Below are 16032 nucleotides of genomic sequence, written 5' to 3'. Positions count from 1 at the left end.
TTTTAATAACTGAGGAAAGGTGAACAGGAACATTTCACAGGGTTTTACTGTGTGCACACCAAAAAGAAAACACTTTATGCTATGCTTCAATAATTTATCACTTCTTGACAGGGGCTTGAAAGGGTTCAGTCAGTAAGTACAAATCACCAGGACAACTTTTTTTTTTTTTCCCCCAAGTGGTGTATCAATCATAAACAACCCCCAGATCTCGGTGGTTTGAAACAACAAATGATGCTCACTCATGCTCCACGTCCACAGGGGCCAGCCGGTGGGATTCCTGCTCATCGTGGTCACCTGGGGGCTCTGACTCTTGTTTCTACCATCTCGGTGGGACTGAGGTTCAGTGCTACAGGGGAGGGGCATAAGCAATCATACCGGCTCTTAAATGCTTTCACCGGTGGTGACCCCCCCCCCCCCCCCCCGTCACTTTCCCTCCATCTTGTTAGCCAAAGCAAGTAACGTGGTCGTGGTTTACTCTAAGTTTCCTGGAAAGTGTAATTTTTGTTTTACAGATCCAGGAGAGAAGACCGGAAGTGTTGGTGAGCAATGGCAGTATTTACCACAGTGTGTGTGTTAGGATTCTCCAGAGAGTCAGAACTAATAGGTTGTGTATGTAGATGTGTGTGTGTAGAGATATATACACATACGCAGAGAAAGAGAGTTATTTTAGAGTTGGCTCATGTGATTGTGGGGACTGACAAACCCAAAATTCACAGGGTTGGCTTTTAGGCTGGGGACCTGGAGAAGAGCTGCACCAGAGACAGTCTGCTGGCAGATTCCCCTTCTGGGGGAGGTCAGTCCTTTTCTGTTAAGGTCTTCAGCCAATTGGGTGACACCCACCCACATTATGGAAGGTAATCTGCTTTACTCAAAGTCTACTGATTTAAATGCATCTCATCTAAAAAACACCTTCACAAAAACATTTAGAATGTTTGACCAAATATCTCGGTACCATGGCCTAGCCCAGTTGACACATGAAATCAACTATCACAGCATGTTAACTGTACCCTTTGCATTATAAATCTCTCTCACAGAAACGAAGTATACCCAAATCCCAAACTGCATAGTCTCAAAGTTTATTGCTCATGAAAAAAGAATCCTTCGTCTGCTAACAGTGCGATTGAGGAACCTGTGTTCCTGGGGCTTTCACTACCTCTTCGTTAGATTCCAAAGAGAACTAGTGATTGGTTCCTTCCATGGTTTCAGAAGCTGGGTCTGGATAGATTGCTCTGGTTTTGTGGTTGCAGGACAACTTAGAAATTCCCAGCTAACGTGTTCCTGAACTTAAAACAAAAATGCAGAAGGTGAGAACAACCTTCACATAGAGCAGGTAAGCATTACCTCAAGCCACATACTGTGGGGAGATGGGCTTGGAGTCTTTCGCGTGCATCAGAACCGTGCTCTGTAAACCATTTCAGAGGCACAGGGGTATACTCCTCTAACACCAACTGACCCTTACCACTTTTCGTCTGTTAGGTTTGTGTGGCGCTCCCTTTCCAGTGTATTTGGAAGTATTTACAAGCACAAATCTATCCCGAGAGGGTGAATGTGCCGTCCATCTTGTTCAAAGACGGCCTGTTAGTAGGACCTCGTGTTGGAGCGCGGCAGAGTTCGCTTCACACCCTCTGGCGGATCTCTAAGATGCTGGGACTGCCCCAGCAGAGCACCCACAAGGGGGCCAAGCCCCGCCTGGATTTCATTAGCCACCTGAGCTGAGCCCCACAGTCTCCCGTTGTAGTCACTGAACAAGGCAGTCCCCTTTTTTCTAGACGTGGAGGCCCAAAGCAAAGAAGTAAAGTGACTTGCCCCGGGTCACTCGGGGAGTCGCTGCCACCAGAGTAGCAGTTCCCACTGCTATTTGATCCGGGTCTTAAATGTCAAACTCCTGTCTGTTGATTCCGTCCAGCGTGCATGGCATCGATAAATCAATTTTCTCTTCTCTTCATCCTCCCGGTAATCTAAATAGGAAGGTCCCCAGGTGTGCTCATGGACTGCCGTCCTCTGCATTCAGAGATGGGGTGGCTGACAGTGATTTGTTGTCACTCTTGCCCAGGTATGACAGGAAAGATCAGTAGGCAGCCAGCAGCCCTTTACACACGGGCCCAGGTGAAACCCGCCCCTTGGCTGGTGTCTGCAGTTTGCAGAGTCTTGCTTTTCTTGAGATGCCTGTCTCTTAGAATTTGTTTTTCTCTCTGGAGTGTCCCTGTTCCTAATGACTACATGACAGGCTGTTTGCCAGCAGCCCTCCGCTGTGTCTTCATGTTAGAAGTCGCATCGTCAGGCGCGGGACGTACATAAGAGAGATGGCGACAGGCTGTGTGTGACCTCAGTCACCCTTCCCTCCCTGGCGCAGTTCTGGCTGGATCCGTTGTCCTTTTTCCCAGGCTCATTTGCTCAGGTGTCTAATGAAGACAAATAATTTGGTGCCGTGTCAAGAGTGAGGCCTTCCAGGCCACCCGACCACCCTCCCTGGAACCCATCACTGTCCTTAAGTGTACTTAGCACACACACGTCACCCCCACCACCCCATGACACCCCTCTGTGCCCTGACCCCGAGCACATGTGAGGCTTACTTAAAATCCAGCGAGGTTACATCGTGTTTCACATTAAATATGTTTTGTTTGATACGCTTACTCAGGACGTCACTGTTGCTGTTCTTATCATTATTCAGTGTATTATAAAAATTTTTTTAAATCATTTTTTTAAAGTTAATTATTGAAACTGATCACTTTGGAAACTGTGAGGACAAAGTCCAGGATGTCACGAGATGTAATAGGCCTTGATCAAAATGCCGTATTGTTTCAGAAGAAAAGAGAAATATCTATGTTAAGAAATATTAAAATAGAGGGTGAAGAATAGGCACCTTCCCCCTCTGACCAGTCAGAAATGTTTCCCTCAAGGGGGCACCTGGGTGGCTCAGTCAGTTAAGCGTCCAACTTCGGCTCAGGTCATAATATCGCGGTTTGTGGGTTTGAGCCCCACGTTGGGCTCTGTGTTGACAGCTCAGAGCCTGGAGCCTGCTTCGGATTCTGTGTCTCCCTCTCTCTCTGCCCCTCCCCTGCTCATGCTCTTTCTCTCTCTCAAAAATAAATAAAAACACTAAAAATTTTTTTTCTTTTTAAAAAAAGAAATGTTTCCCTCATGGATTGGTTTCACCTATTCAGAGAAATGAAAATGTTGTTTTAACCAAAAGGGAAACCAGGTTAAATAATCAAGCAATCAGACAATTTAAGGACCCTTCTCTTCATTAAAAACCATTGCAAACTTTTAATAAGCTTGCTTTTTTTTTTTTTTTAATTTTTTTTTTCAACGTTTATTTATTTTTGGGACAGAGAGAGACAGAGCATGAACGGGGGAGGGGCAGAGAGAGAGGGAGACACAGAATCGGAAACTGGCTCCAGGCTCTGAGCCATCAGCCCAGAGCCTGACGCGGGGCTTGAACTCACGACCGCGAGATCGTGACCTGGCTGAAGTCGGACGCTTAACCGACTGCGCCACCCAGGCGCCCCTAAGCTTGCTTTTTTAATTGTCATTCATTTTCCTTTAGTGAATGAAACTTCCCCAAAGCCAATACGTTTTCTTCTTCCTTCCCCATCTTTCTTCTGTTTTGTGGGAAAGAAACCAGTTGTCAGACTCCATAGTTCCCAAATTATGGGACACCACCCCTCCCAAATTATACAGGCATCATTTCTCTCAAAGTTGCCCTGATTCTGAATTCATGTCAGTTTATTATTCTAACAAGCTGACCCTTCCTCAAAACTTCTGTGTGGAGGGGAAGGGGGTGTGTTAAAGTCACTGTTGAATTTCAGTGGAAGCAGGACTCCTACCAAGTCAGTGACTCCTCGGAGGGCTGGAGGAAGGAACATCACTGAGCTAGGTGCTTTGGGGATATTAACGAAACGTGAAGGAAGAGAGATTCCCCTCTGCCTTGTCAAGTAAGAGACACATTACTCCAGATTAAATTGGAAACAGGAGACAAGTTAACTTTAGAGCCATTGTAGACTGGGAGCTCCCTGAGGGTAAGGCTGTGTTTCGGCGTTTTGTCTCCAACGGCTGAAGGTGTGTGGCACATTGGTCCTCAGTTTGCTGTCTTCCTGCTGACAACTGCACAGAAACTCAATCTTGATGCCCTTGAATAATTTACCTCTGTCTTTGGCAAGCATTTTTGCTTCCAGATGGAAATACTCTTACCCTCAGTATCAGGCCAGTATTATACTCAGTATCATATACTGAGTATAATACTCAGTATCAGTATTATTATTACTTGAAAGTTTTGAAACACTGGCAAGGAGGCAAGTTACAGTGCAACAGGGACCTTAACATCCACTGGAGGTTCATCCTGCCACAAAGGGACCATCTCACACATCTTGACTTGCCCTGCTGATGGTTCCATTGCTTAGAAATTAGAAGACATACCAGGGAAGGCTGATACTGGACCCGTAAGGAGGAAAGGCACCAACAGGGAAGTGATGGGAAATTGGAGGAGAAATGACTTTGCCACCCTGGTATGTGTACCACGGAATAAAATAAATGTTGAATGTAGTCAGACACATCTCCCGGCCTTTATGAAGGTAGATGTCAAAAGGTTCAGAGAAGGGGCGCCTGGGTGGCGCAGTCGGTTAAGCGTCCAACTTCAGCCAGGTCACAATCTCCCGCCCGTGAGTTCGAGCCCCGCATCAGGCTCTGGGCTGATGGCTCAGAGCCTGGAGCTTGTTTCCGATTCTGTGTCTCCCTCTCTCTCTGCCCCTCCCCCTTTCATGCTCTGTCTCTCTCTGTCCCAAAAATAAATAAATGTTGAAAAAAAAATTAAAAAAAAAAAGTTCAGAGAAAATGTCACCTGTGGGAAGAGACTCTAGACATTTAGAAACCTTTTACTTTTTATTTTTTTAAGTGTATTTATTTCGAGAGAGAGAGAGAGAGAGAGAGAGTGTACATGCACGAGTGCACGCAAGAGTCGGGGAGGAGCAGAGAGAGAATCCCAAACCGGCTCCACGCTGTGGGCACAGAGCCCAGCACGGGGCTCGATCTCACGAACCGTGAGATCATGACCTTAGCCAAGATCAAGAGTTGGACGCCTAAGCGACTGAGCCACCCAGGCACCCAGGAACCTTTCTAAAGTCTCCTTCTATACACAGACTTCTAAAGAGAAAGTAAAGGCCAGTGCCCTCAGAGAGATCCATATAAAAATATGGAACAGCCAGTAGGTATTCAAGGCTGGCTTTCTGCTGGCCACTGTTCTAAGCTCTTTACAAGTCTTAATTTTTCCCAACAACCCCACGAAAAAGACATTAATCCTTCTGCAAATGGGGAAATCTAAGCACCAAAAGGAACTTGCTCAACATCCCCCAGCTAGTAAAGGGCAGGGGTGGGATTTAAGCCCCTCAGGCTGGCTCCAGGGACTTTAAACCATCACCTGAATGTGTCAAGAAGCCCAAACCCCCAAATGAAAGGAGGCTTTTTTAGAATAAAGTGAACAACGAAATGACAGGCCCGCTTGTTAATGAGGACAGCATGGCATTAACAGGTGGCTAGAAGACCAGGCTGATTGAGCCTTATTTCCTTCCTTTATTCTTTTTTTCAATGTTCATTTCTTTTGAGAGAGAGCGTGCACAAGCCAGGGAGGGGCAGAGGGAGACAGAGGATCTGAAGCACAGAGAGCCAGGTGCAGGGCTTGAACTCACAAACGGTGAGATCGTGACCCGCACCGAAGTCGGATGCTTAACTGACTGAGCCACCCGGGCGCCCCACCTTTCTTTGCTCTTCAAAAGAAGTAATCTCCAAACTGAAAACCTTGCTGGGAGAGAAACAGAGTCCACACAAGTCCCCTCTTAAGTCGACTCAAGTCTCCAGTGGCGCCCGAAGCAGAGGCCGCTGCACAAGACCGCTTGCTGACAACACCGTGGAAGTGCCGTGAGGAGCCTGTGAGACTCAAGAAATGAGAGATGAACATGCGCTCTGGCTTAAGAAAAGGAAGAATAAAGGAGAGGGAAACAGTAGGCCAGTAAAGATGTTAAAACCTTGCACTACTCAAAAAATTAGAACAAGGCTTAGAAAAAAAAGGTGATTTTTTTTTTTTTTTAGAAGGCAGGACAGATTCGCTTGAACACGTCTTCTCAAGACCACATAATATTTAATCAGCAGAGTTTCTAAACTACTGAACTACAGGAATATAATTGTCGTGTCCTCACCGTCACCATCAGTGTCGTCCTGGCTAACAACTACTGAGCAGTTTCCTCGTGCCACATGTTGTCTAAAGCACTCAGCATACATCACCTCATTTAATGCTCGGGACCAACCACCCCCTATCTTCGTCTTAACGCGTGGAACACCACTTCTCAGCCTTGTGGACAAAAATAAAGTAGAGTAGTTGTTAATATGATCAGAGGATGTGTGACTGATTCCTGGAAATGAAGAGGGATGTATGTGTACATAAACACAGCCGTGTGGGAACAACTCTGCTTATGTTACAATCTGTTCTTGCTTCTATACAGTTTAATATTTTCATCAGTTACTCAGGTAAAGGGAAAAGAAAGAGTTTTCAGGTGGTGTAGTGTAGGTGGGGAGAGATAATGCCAGAAATAGAATCAAGAGTGAGAAAGCCCAAGGAGCTGGGATAAGAGTAAAAGCAATAAACTGGAAACAAAAAATCACTTCAATTTAGGGTTTGGGTTTTTGTTGTTGTTGTTGTTGTTGTTTTAATTTTTTTTTTTAACGTTTATTTATTTTTGAGACAGAGAGAGACAGAGCATGAACAGGGGAGGGGCAGAGAAAGAGAGGGAGACACAGAATCTGAAACAGGCTCCAGGCTCTGAGCTGTCAGCACAGAGCCCGACGCGGGGCTCGAACTCACGGACAGTGAGATGATGACCTGAGCTGAAGTCGGACGCTTAACCGACCAAGCCACCCAGGCGCCCCAATTGTTGTTTTAAGTATATAACACAGCTTGGGGAGACCCAGAATTACTGAATCCCAATGTTGGAAGGAATTCTTGGTTTTCCCACCAAATCTACGTCAGTGTTTCGAGTTCCACATGATGGGAGATTTAGTGGATAAAGACCAGTAGTTTAAAAAAGTAAAATAGAGAAAAGTCAAAGTGCACCACTTACAGGAATTATTAGTATTATTGTGTGAGCTTCTGTTTCCATTTTATTCTTGGTTGTGTATGCCCTTGGTGGTGACATAAAATTTATTTTCTACTAGAGAGTGTGGTCAAAAAATTTGAAAGCCACTACTATGGCCAGTTCTTAAAATACTTGTCTTTCATTACTTCATTAATATACACTTCATTACTTCATTAATTCCCCTTCATTAATATATGGGGAAATATAGAGATTTGTACTTTGTACAGATGTGACTCAGAGGAAGATATTTTTCCACGTACTGTTGAATTTAAATGTGTCTCACTGTAGCTTGAGCAAATTGGTTGTGTCTCAGCCCTGCCACTTACTGGCTGCATGATCTTGCTCACATCATTTCATATTACACATTTTTTTTCAATGTTTATTTATTTTTGAGAGACAGACAGAGACAGAGTGCAAGCAGGGGAGGGGCAGAGAGAGAGGGAGACACAGAATCCGTGAAGCAGGCTCCAGGCTCTGAGCTGGCAGCACAGAGCCGGATGCGGGGCTCAAACTCACAAGCTACGAGATCATGACCTGAGCTGAAGTTGGATGCTTAACCGACTGAGCCACCCAGTCAACCCTCATTTCACCTTTTTAATCCAAAATATCCTAATGTATAAAAATGGAAATATTAGGGGCGCCTGGGTGGCTCAGTCGGTTAAGCGGCCGACTTCGGCTCAGGTCATGATCTCGCAGTCCGTGAGTTCGAGCCCCGCGTCGGGCTCTGTGCTGACCGCTCAGAGCCTGCAGCCTGTTTCAGATTTTGTGTCTCCCTCTCTCTCTGATCCTCCCCCATTCGTGCTCTGTCTCTCTCTGTCTCAAAAATAAATAAACGTTTAAAAAATTTAAAAAAAAAACGGAAATATTACCAATAACAAAGCAATAACACCTTCCAAACCTAATGTGATGGTAAAATCTTTTTCTTTCTTTTTCTTTTTTTTTTAAAGAAGGCACTTTAAAAACGGAAGATTTTTACAAATGTTATTCTCCCTCATAGCCCTTAAATTCACCTTGGACATTCTTGTAAACCTTTCAGCTATTTGAAGACAGTTATTATGAACCTTCTCCCTGCAAGTTGAATCTCCCTGTCTGTTCAGCCACTCTTCAGAAATGTGCGGTTCAGAGTCGACAAACCACTCTGGCACTGTCTTCCAAATGCACTCCATGTTGTATATGTTTCTTCTGTTTTATTTATTTTTCTCCTGCGTACTCATTTAAAAGTGAGCAGTCAACCTGAGAAATAACATGCAAGCTGTGTGTTAGGCGCAGGATATTATTGATGATTACTTAGCTGTTTCCAAACTTGTTTTTAATGCTGGGATATACTCATCTTCCACAAAAATAAAACGGGGTGCCCAGAATCTAATTCCCAATGTAGACTAAAATCTCAGAATATAATGGAACAATTATGCTCCTTGTTTGGGACACAAAATTGCACTAAAATTTTTATTTTGTCTGTTTTTGTTTTTTAGTGACTTTTCAGCTAAGAGCTCTAACGTGGTTTCTTGTTGTTTTTGTTTTTAGTTTTTTTTTTTTTTTTTTTTTAAATGCCTGCTGGTAAGCCGTATCTTCTCCATCTTGGGTTTATGCCATTGGTTTTTTTCTGACCTAAGAAAAGCACTTCACATTTGTCCTTGTTTAATTTCATCTTGTTAGATTCAGCTCATTGCTCTAGCCTGTCAAGATCGTTTTTCATCATTATTTTGTCATGCAGTCATCTGCCTGCTCCTCCCAGTGGCTGGTCACCCACAGGCCACAGTCGCATGCCTGCTACACCTTCCTCCCGTAGTCCTGGAGAGAAGAAGCCACAGGAAACCCCTGTCCAGGTGACATGATGGAGTAGACAATGAGTGTTTTTTAGGGGAAGTCACTCAGACCGTTTACAATTCTTCTTCCTGTCCTTGTGTTATTTTAGCCCATTTTTCCCCCTATGGTCTATAAAGATAAGAAACAGGCAATTGATTATATTTACCTTTTTTACCTAGCTGCTAGGAAGCTCAGAGACTGAGCCAATCATCCATTTTTAATGGGTCTAAAACATTCCGAACTCCATAGAAATAAAATAATAACACATGTGGTAGAGCTTTTTTCTAAATGATATGTTTATATGATATAATAATATACGTACTTTTAAAGAATTTGGCTACATAGAGTATACCCTACTTGAAACTGTTCTATTTCTTATATATCTCAAATTGTGTTCTATCTGTACACATGACATAGAAGGGCAAAACATTAAGGGGCTGCCATATTTAAATTTTGTTTACATTTAAACTGTGTTCAAATAATTAATATTTTCTACTTAACTATAGATCCTTCAGTAATATGGGTGCAAATCTGGCTTTGGGAGGGAAATACAGGGACTTCTGTGGCAGGAATAACAGTGATGCTAACACAAATCTTGCTGTTCCTTCAAATCATGGGGTAAGCAAATACACCAGCCCGAGGTGGAGTGACACGAGGGGGTGAAAGTGGTGTTAGTGGCTCGGCCTACAGTAGACCTTTCCTTAAATTTTTAAAGGTGCTGTTGTCACGTGGAGTTTGCTCACTTTACCACAGCATTTTTATGTGAAGGAAGAATGAAGCCCGGGTCTGGGAATCAGGAAGTCTGCTATTTCTCTCTCCTACTTTCCTAGACGGCCGTATGGTGGGAGGCAGAGTGCATTTCTCTGAAATGCCTCAAACTCACCAAGATGGGGGCCACCCTCGTGTGTTAGAGGCGTGTGCAGAGGACCTCAATAATTCAGTAATGACGCTGGGTAGTCAGATTCCCAGGAGTAAGTTCTGGGGTAGTATTGAGGGGCCGGGAGGCTGACTTCTGTGGCTGTTTATCAGGAGGCCAGTGAATGAGGCCTGTCACTTTTAGGTGTCTGTTTAGTAGAACAAAGAGCAGTGGTAACAGATTGTGACAGAACTACAGGTGGTGTGGGAGGAACGCAGACCCAGCCGTGGAGTCGAGGGTCATAAACCAAAAGAAGGAGTTTGTCCTGCAGAAATGATCTATAAAAGTGAACCAGAGAATCACGCTTGGAGTTCGGTCTTTGCAGCTGCCTTGAAAAATATCTAAAAAGCAGGTAAAAAAATAAATAAATAAAAATAAAAAATTTGGTGAAGTCTTTCACATTCAAGGATTTGGTATTCTCCATTGCCAAGGTGGGAGGGGTGGGGCTAAACAAATAATTTGCTTCTTTTTGATGCAAAAATGGTAAGAGGTTTGGATCCCTTCTATGAAGGAGAATAAACTCTGCTCTGTGACTGCTTCCATGATGGGAGATGAAGGGGCATTATAGGGGGTGAGAAAATGAAAGGTGGTGTTTAGGTACTCAAACATAATGCTATGTTCTTTTCTTTCTTTTCTTTCTTTTCTTTCTTTTCTTTTCTTTTCTTTTCTTTTCCTTTCTTTTATTCCATTCCATTCCATTCTATTTCATTTCATTTTTATTTTATTTTATTTTATTTTATTTTATTTTATTTTTCCTTTACTTTAAGTTTATTTATTTATTTTAAGAAAGAGAAGGAGAGAGAGAATCCCAAGCAGACTCTACCCTATCTCACCCTAGCACAGAGCCTACGTGGGACTCAATCTCATGAACCAGGTGCCCCCATCCTTAGAATTTTTAAATGCTCCCCAATTTGAGAAGATCTGCTGTAGCTGGAAGGGAGTAAAGGCATCTGGCAGAGTTCAGTATGGAGGACCCCTGAAGTCCAGTTCCACTGCAGTGGCTTTTCCTTGCATGCCTTGAAAGAATGGTTTGCCTGTTTACGGTAGGTTTGCAGTGTTAATATGCGAGGTCTTCAGCGAGAAGTTCTAATTAGGCTTCTTACTCAGAGTGGACTTCCAAACTCTGTTCCTAGAAGTAGGGAATGGAAGTCTTGCCTCCCATCCTTCATTTGCTCTCCAGAACCAGCGCAAGCTGCTCCCTCCGCATGCTTAGCTCTCATGAACATCTGATGGCAGATGCAATAGCACAGGGGTTAGGAGCACAGGCTCCAGGAGCGCCTGGGTGGCTCAGTCGGTTGAGCGACCAACTCTTGATTTCAGCTCGGGTCATGATCCCCGGGGTGGTGGGATCGAGCCCTGCATTAGTCTCTGTGCTGAGTGCAGAGCCTGCTTAGGATTCCCTCTCTCCTCCTCCCTGGCTGAAGGAGTAAATGAGTGCTGAGGGCGTCCTCAGCATATCTAAAATTGAACACCATAAACTTCCCTCTTTCATCAGGTGGATGTCAGTTATATTATTCGCTCAGGCTTTCTAAATACCGATCTTTTTTCTTTCTTATTTTTAAACCTCTTTGGCCTCCGTACAAACAATCTCTAAATCTTTCTGATTCTTCCTTTTGCTTCCATCTACTCTCGTCAACATCCCTGTCTCTATCACCCTATATCAGGTGCCCCTTATTCTATTTCTGGATAATGACCACAAACACCATCCCATCTGCACCTTCCACTTTCAATACCTTTCTTCAAGCTATCCTTCCTGCTTGGAATGTTCTATTACCCCTCTCTATCCAAACCCCACCTCACCTCTAAGAGCAACCATCTCTTCTTGCTTCTAGTTGAACTACCCCTCTCTGCTCTCAGTTCTGGTAGCCTGGCTTTATCTCCTTTCCGACAACAGCTTGCATTTACTTCTGTGCATCCCCGTGCTAGCACATCTGGTCCTTGCAACATTCTTGTGAGGAATCTAACAGTGTGCCCATTGTACAGATGGGAGACATGAAGCTCACCAACATTAATTAACCTAAGGTGACAAAACTGGCTGTCTGCCTCCAGAGCTCTTTCTTCTCCATCTTACTGCCTCACCCCCAGTAAAACATTAACCTTCTAGAAGTGAGAAGAGATCCTGCTGATTCTTTGTTGCATCACAGATAGTCTTAGGTATTGCTTTGCAAATAATAAGCATTCAAATAGCGATTAGCTTTAATGGCCTCTTTGTATTGTTCTTTAATAGGGAGAATGGAGGAGAGGATAATTGGATAGAAAAAGGAGCACTATGCCATCCTTTTTTTTTTTTTTAATGGAACAAAGTGAACCATAGTCTGGAGAGTGAAGCAAAAGTCACCAAGCCTGCTAAATGTACAGAAATGCCCATTGAGTCCCCATTTCTTAAGTAAATTAAAGTAGAGTTTGAAGAAAATGAGAATCTTTCTCTTTTCTTACACACGTTGTCCCAGCACTCCAGAAATCTGTAGGCTTAAAAAAATTATCTAGGTAAATATTAAAATGCTCACTACAATAACAACACTAGAATAACCAATATCTATGTAAAAACACCAGTCCATTTCAATGGAAATTCATGACCAGGGCATGAATTTATGAGTGACCGAAGGCACTTGCTCTATTTCTAGAGACTGAGCCTGACAGAATGTCCACCTGTCGGCTGGAGTTAAGGTCCCGGAGGCAGGACTGGCATAGTCAGCTCTGTTGCCCCGCTGGTCCCTCCTTTCTGAGGACCCGATGGGCATTTGCCAAAACCGTTTTAAGGCTGACTCCTAAACCAGTAGTGACGCAGGATCATGTCCGTGCAGGTAGTGTTTACACGCCAGTCCGTAATTATGTGCCATACCGCGTCACCTCAAGGTGTTCTCAGAGTACCTCATTCTTCTACCTTTATGGCTAAAATAAAACTTTCAAAATATGCGTAATTCTCAACCTGGAAGAAATCTAAGAGATTATTTAATTCAAGCCTCTTATTTTATACCTGAGGTGACCCAGAGAAGTTAAGTGATTTGCAGAAGGACAAGCTTCTAATTTGTAACCGTAGAACCCACCAGGAGACTGATCCCGTATTTCCTAATATAATCATTCTAGTCAGGGCCATGGGATGTTAATGTAAGGATTTAGTCATGTTAATATATCAGGTGCAGCTAAATTGCTAGTGCGAAACGACTGGAGCAGATTCAAACAGAAACCCAATGTTTTCTCACTTTTCTGGTGTACACAGCTTGGTTTTCTTCATGCTGGAATGGGGATTGGACTCCAGAGGAGCCTGGGATGAGCTCTGTCTTGCTTCTGCTTTGGTCCTTCTTTTCCGTCTTGCTCTCTCGTGATCACTCTCTCTCTCTCTCACCTGTCAGGGGCCACATGGCACAGGGGCCCCTCCTCTCTGCATAGGCTCTGTTATCTCCATAGCTCTGCCAGCTTCTGTTTCCCCAAACGAAATGTGTTTTAAGCCCTTCCCATGCTAAGGGCTAACTGCTTATTATTTATTCTTCGGTGAAACTTCAGGAGAACTTTGGGATACGGGTACAAGAATTACAGTTATCTTTATTTTGTAGATCAGGTTCCAGAGGTAGTGGGTGGCAAAGCTGTGATGAGGAGCCCTATCTACCACAGCCTGAAAGCTGTGCGATCTTTGACAAGTTGTGTAAATGCTGTGACTCCTTTTCCCCACCTCTAAAATGGGATGATAATGAGATGGACCTCACAGTGTCATTGTGAGTATTAATGAGGTAATTAACTAACTAACCAGTTTAGTAGACCAATGCCTGTACTACATAATCACCGTGTAAATGTGTTATTATTTGTATTTACTATTGTTTTCCCTCAGCTGTACTGCTTCTTCTTACCTGTCTTGCTCATGGTACGACATAGCCTGACCCCACATCATGACCTCTTTGCTCAACCACCTTCCTTGGTTTCAACCTGTGCTGCCCAATATGGTAGCAACTCAGAAGCTACGGTTTCTGAGTACTTTCTTTTCTTTTTCTTTTTTGTTTCCTGAGTATTTTAAATGTGGGTAGTCTGGACTGAGATATGCTGGAAGTGTAAAATACATACTGCATAGCAAATACTGTGCAAAAAGAAAGCAAAATACCTTGCTAATGCTTTTTTATGTGATTGCATGCGAAATGATAATGCTTTCAAAATAATGAGTTAGATCAATGTATTATTAGAATAAATTGCACTTATTTCTTTACGTTAAAAAAAAAGATAATTAGAGGGGTGCCTGGGTGGCTCAGTCGGTTAAGAGTCTGACTCTTGATCTCGGCTCAGTTCATGATCTCATGGTTCATGGGATTGAGTCCCAGGTCCGCAGAGCCTGCTTGGGATTCTCTCCCTCTCTCTCTGCCCCTCCCCTGCTTGTGACTTTCTCTCTCTCTCTCTCTCTCTCTCTCTCTCAAAATAAACAAACAGTTTTTTTAAATGACAATTAGAAGAATTTAAATTACATATGTGGCTTGCATTATGTTTCTTTTTTAAAAAATATAATTTATTGTCCAATTGGCTAATGTACAGTGTGTAAAGTGTGCTCTTGGTTTCAGGGGTAGATTCCTGTGGCCCATCGCTTACATACAACACCCAACAAGTGTCCTCCTCAATGCCCGTCACACATTTTCTCCACTCCCCTGCCCCCATCAACCCTCAGTTTGTTCTCTATATTTGAGAGTCTCTTATGGATTTGTCTCTCTCTGTTTGAAACTATTTTTTCCCCTTTCCCTTCCCCCACAGTCTTCTGTTAAGTTTCTCAAGTTCCACAGATGAGTGAAAACATATAATAATCTGTCCTTCCCTGACTGACTTATTTCACTCAGCATAATACCCTGCAGTTCCATCCACGTTGTTGCAAATGGCAAGATTACATTCTTTCTCATTGCCAAGTAGTATTCCATTGTATATATAAACCACATCTTCTTTATCCATTCATCAGTTGATGACATTTGGGCTCTTTCCATGATTTGGTTCTTGTTGACAGTGCTGCTATAAACACTGGGGTCCATGTGCCCCTATGAATGCTTGCATTATGTTTCTATTGGCCAGTGCTGATATAGAGAAACCTTCTATGTTCTCTGTGAGATTCTCAGGAGAGGATGTGGTTCAGCCCTGCCCGAGGAGGAGAGCCTCCCCACCATCAGGTGGCTGCTCTGGTACCAATCGGCTCTGTGGAGGGAGTGGTGCAAAGCATGCTGCTGACTCAGGGGAGGCTGGGGGTGTGATGGCAATGGGGGCCACATCCAGGATAAGATGTCCTCCTGCTATCCAAGGAAAAGTATTACATGGGAAAGTGGCAGGATTATTATTGAGCCATTTACGTTTGCTCTACCTCTTTGCCATCCCCTCTCTAACCTGCTAGCTGGCCTTTTAGGACCTCCACATCAGGAGAATTTGGGTTGCAGAACCAAAGCAGAAGTGTCAGTAGATTGCCCCTCCACCTATGGGGGGTAGACTAGGCCAGGTGACCAGGGAGGGGGAGGGAGAGCAGGGAGATTTTGGTCCTGAGACTACGTGGGGAGTGAAGAGGTTAACCATGCTCCTCGTAGTAACAGGGATCTGCCCTGCTTGTAGCAGTACCCAGTGGAGGGGGTGGCCAAACTTCAGAGAGGAGAGGCCACCCAGTTCATCTAGGGAGCCCCTCAGCCTGGCTGGACTTGAACCCTTCTTTTCTGGGAAGCATGTGAGCAAACAGCCTTTAAGTGACCACAAGAGCTTAAAAAACTAGGATAGTAGCAATGGAAGTCCTTCACCCTAATATTCTAGGCCTACCAGATTCCCTTATGACTCAACAAAAGATGGAGATTTCCTCCCTCCTGCTGGGACAGAGGCTTAGAGGAGCCAGATTTACTCAGTTTGATTTCACTCTGCATCGGGAATACCAGAGGCCTAGGCCAAGGAAGCTCAACTTCCTTTGGTGGTTATAAGGTTAATTGCCTCATTCATACTTGCCATGACAAGCTAAGCGGGCCCCCTAAAATTACAGGGATAGGACTGTAGTCTCTGAATGAGTGCTTTCCTCATTAAGTCATTCACTTCCTTAAGATTTCTGGAATGGAAACTAAGCCTGATGGTCCAGCCGTTGCTGTCTCTGGAGCCTCCTACTCCGTATCACCCCACAGGGTCCAAGCTAGAATTTTCTCTTGGCACCCTACATTCAGCCAGTCACCACACCCTACCAAGTCTACTTCCAGAGGATCT

Source organism: Prionailurus bengalensis, chromosome B1 (genome assembly GCF_016509475.1).
Source record: "Prionailurus bengalensis isolate Pbe53 chromosome B1, Fcat_Pben_1.1_paternal_pri, whole genome shotgun sequence".
Lineage (NCBI taxonomy): Eukaryota > Metazoa > Chordata > Mammalia > Carnivora > Felidae > Prionailurus > Prionailurus bengalensis.
This window is presented reverse-complemented; position numbering follows the sequence as displayed.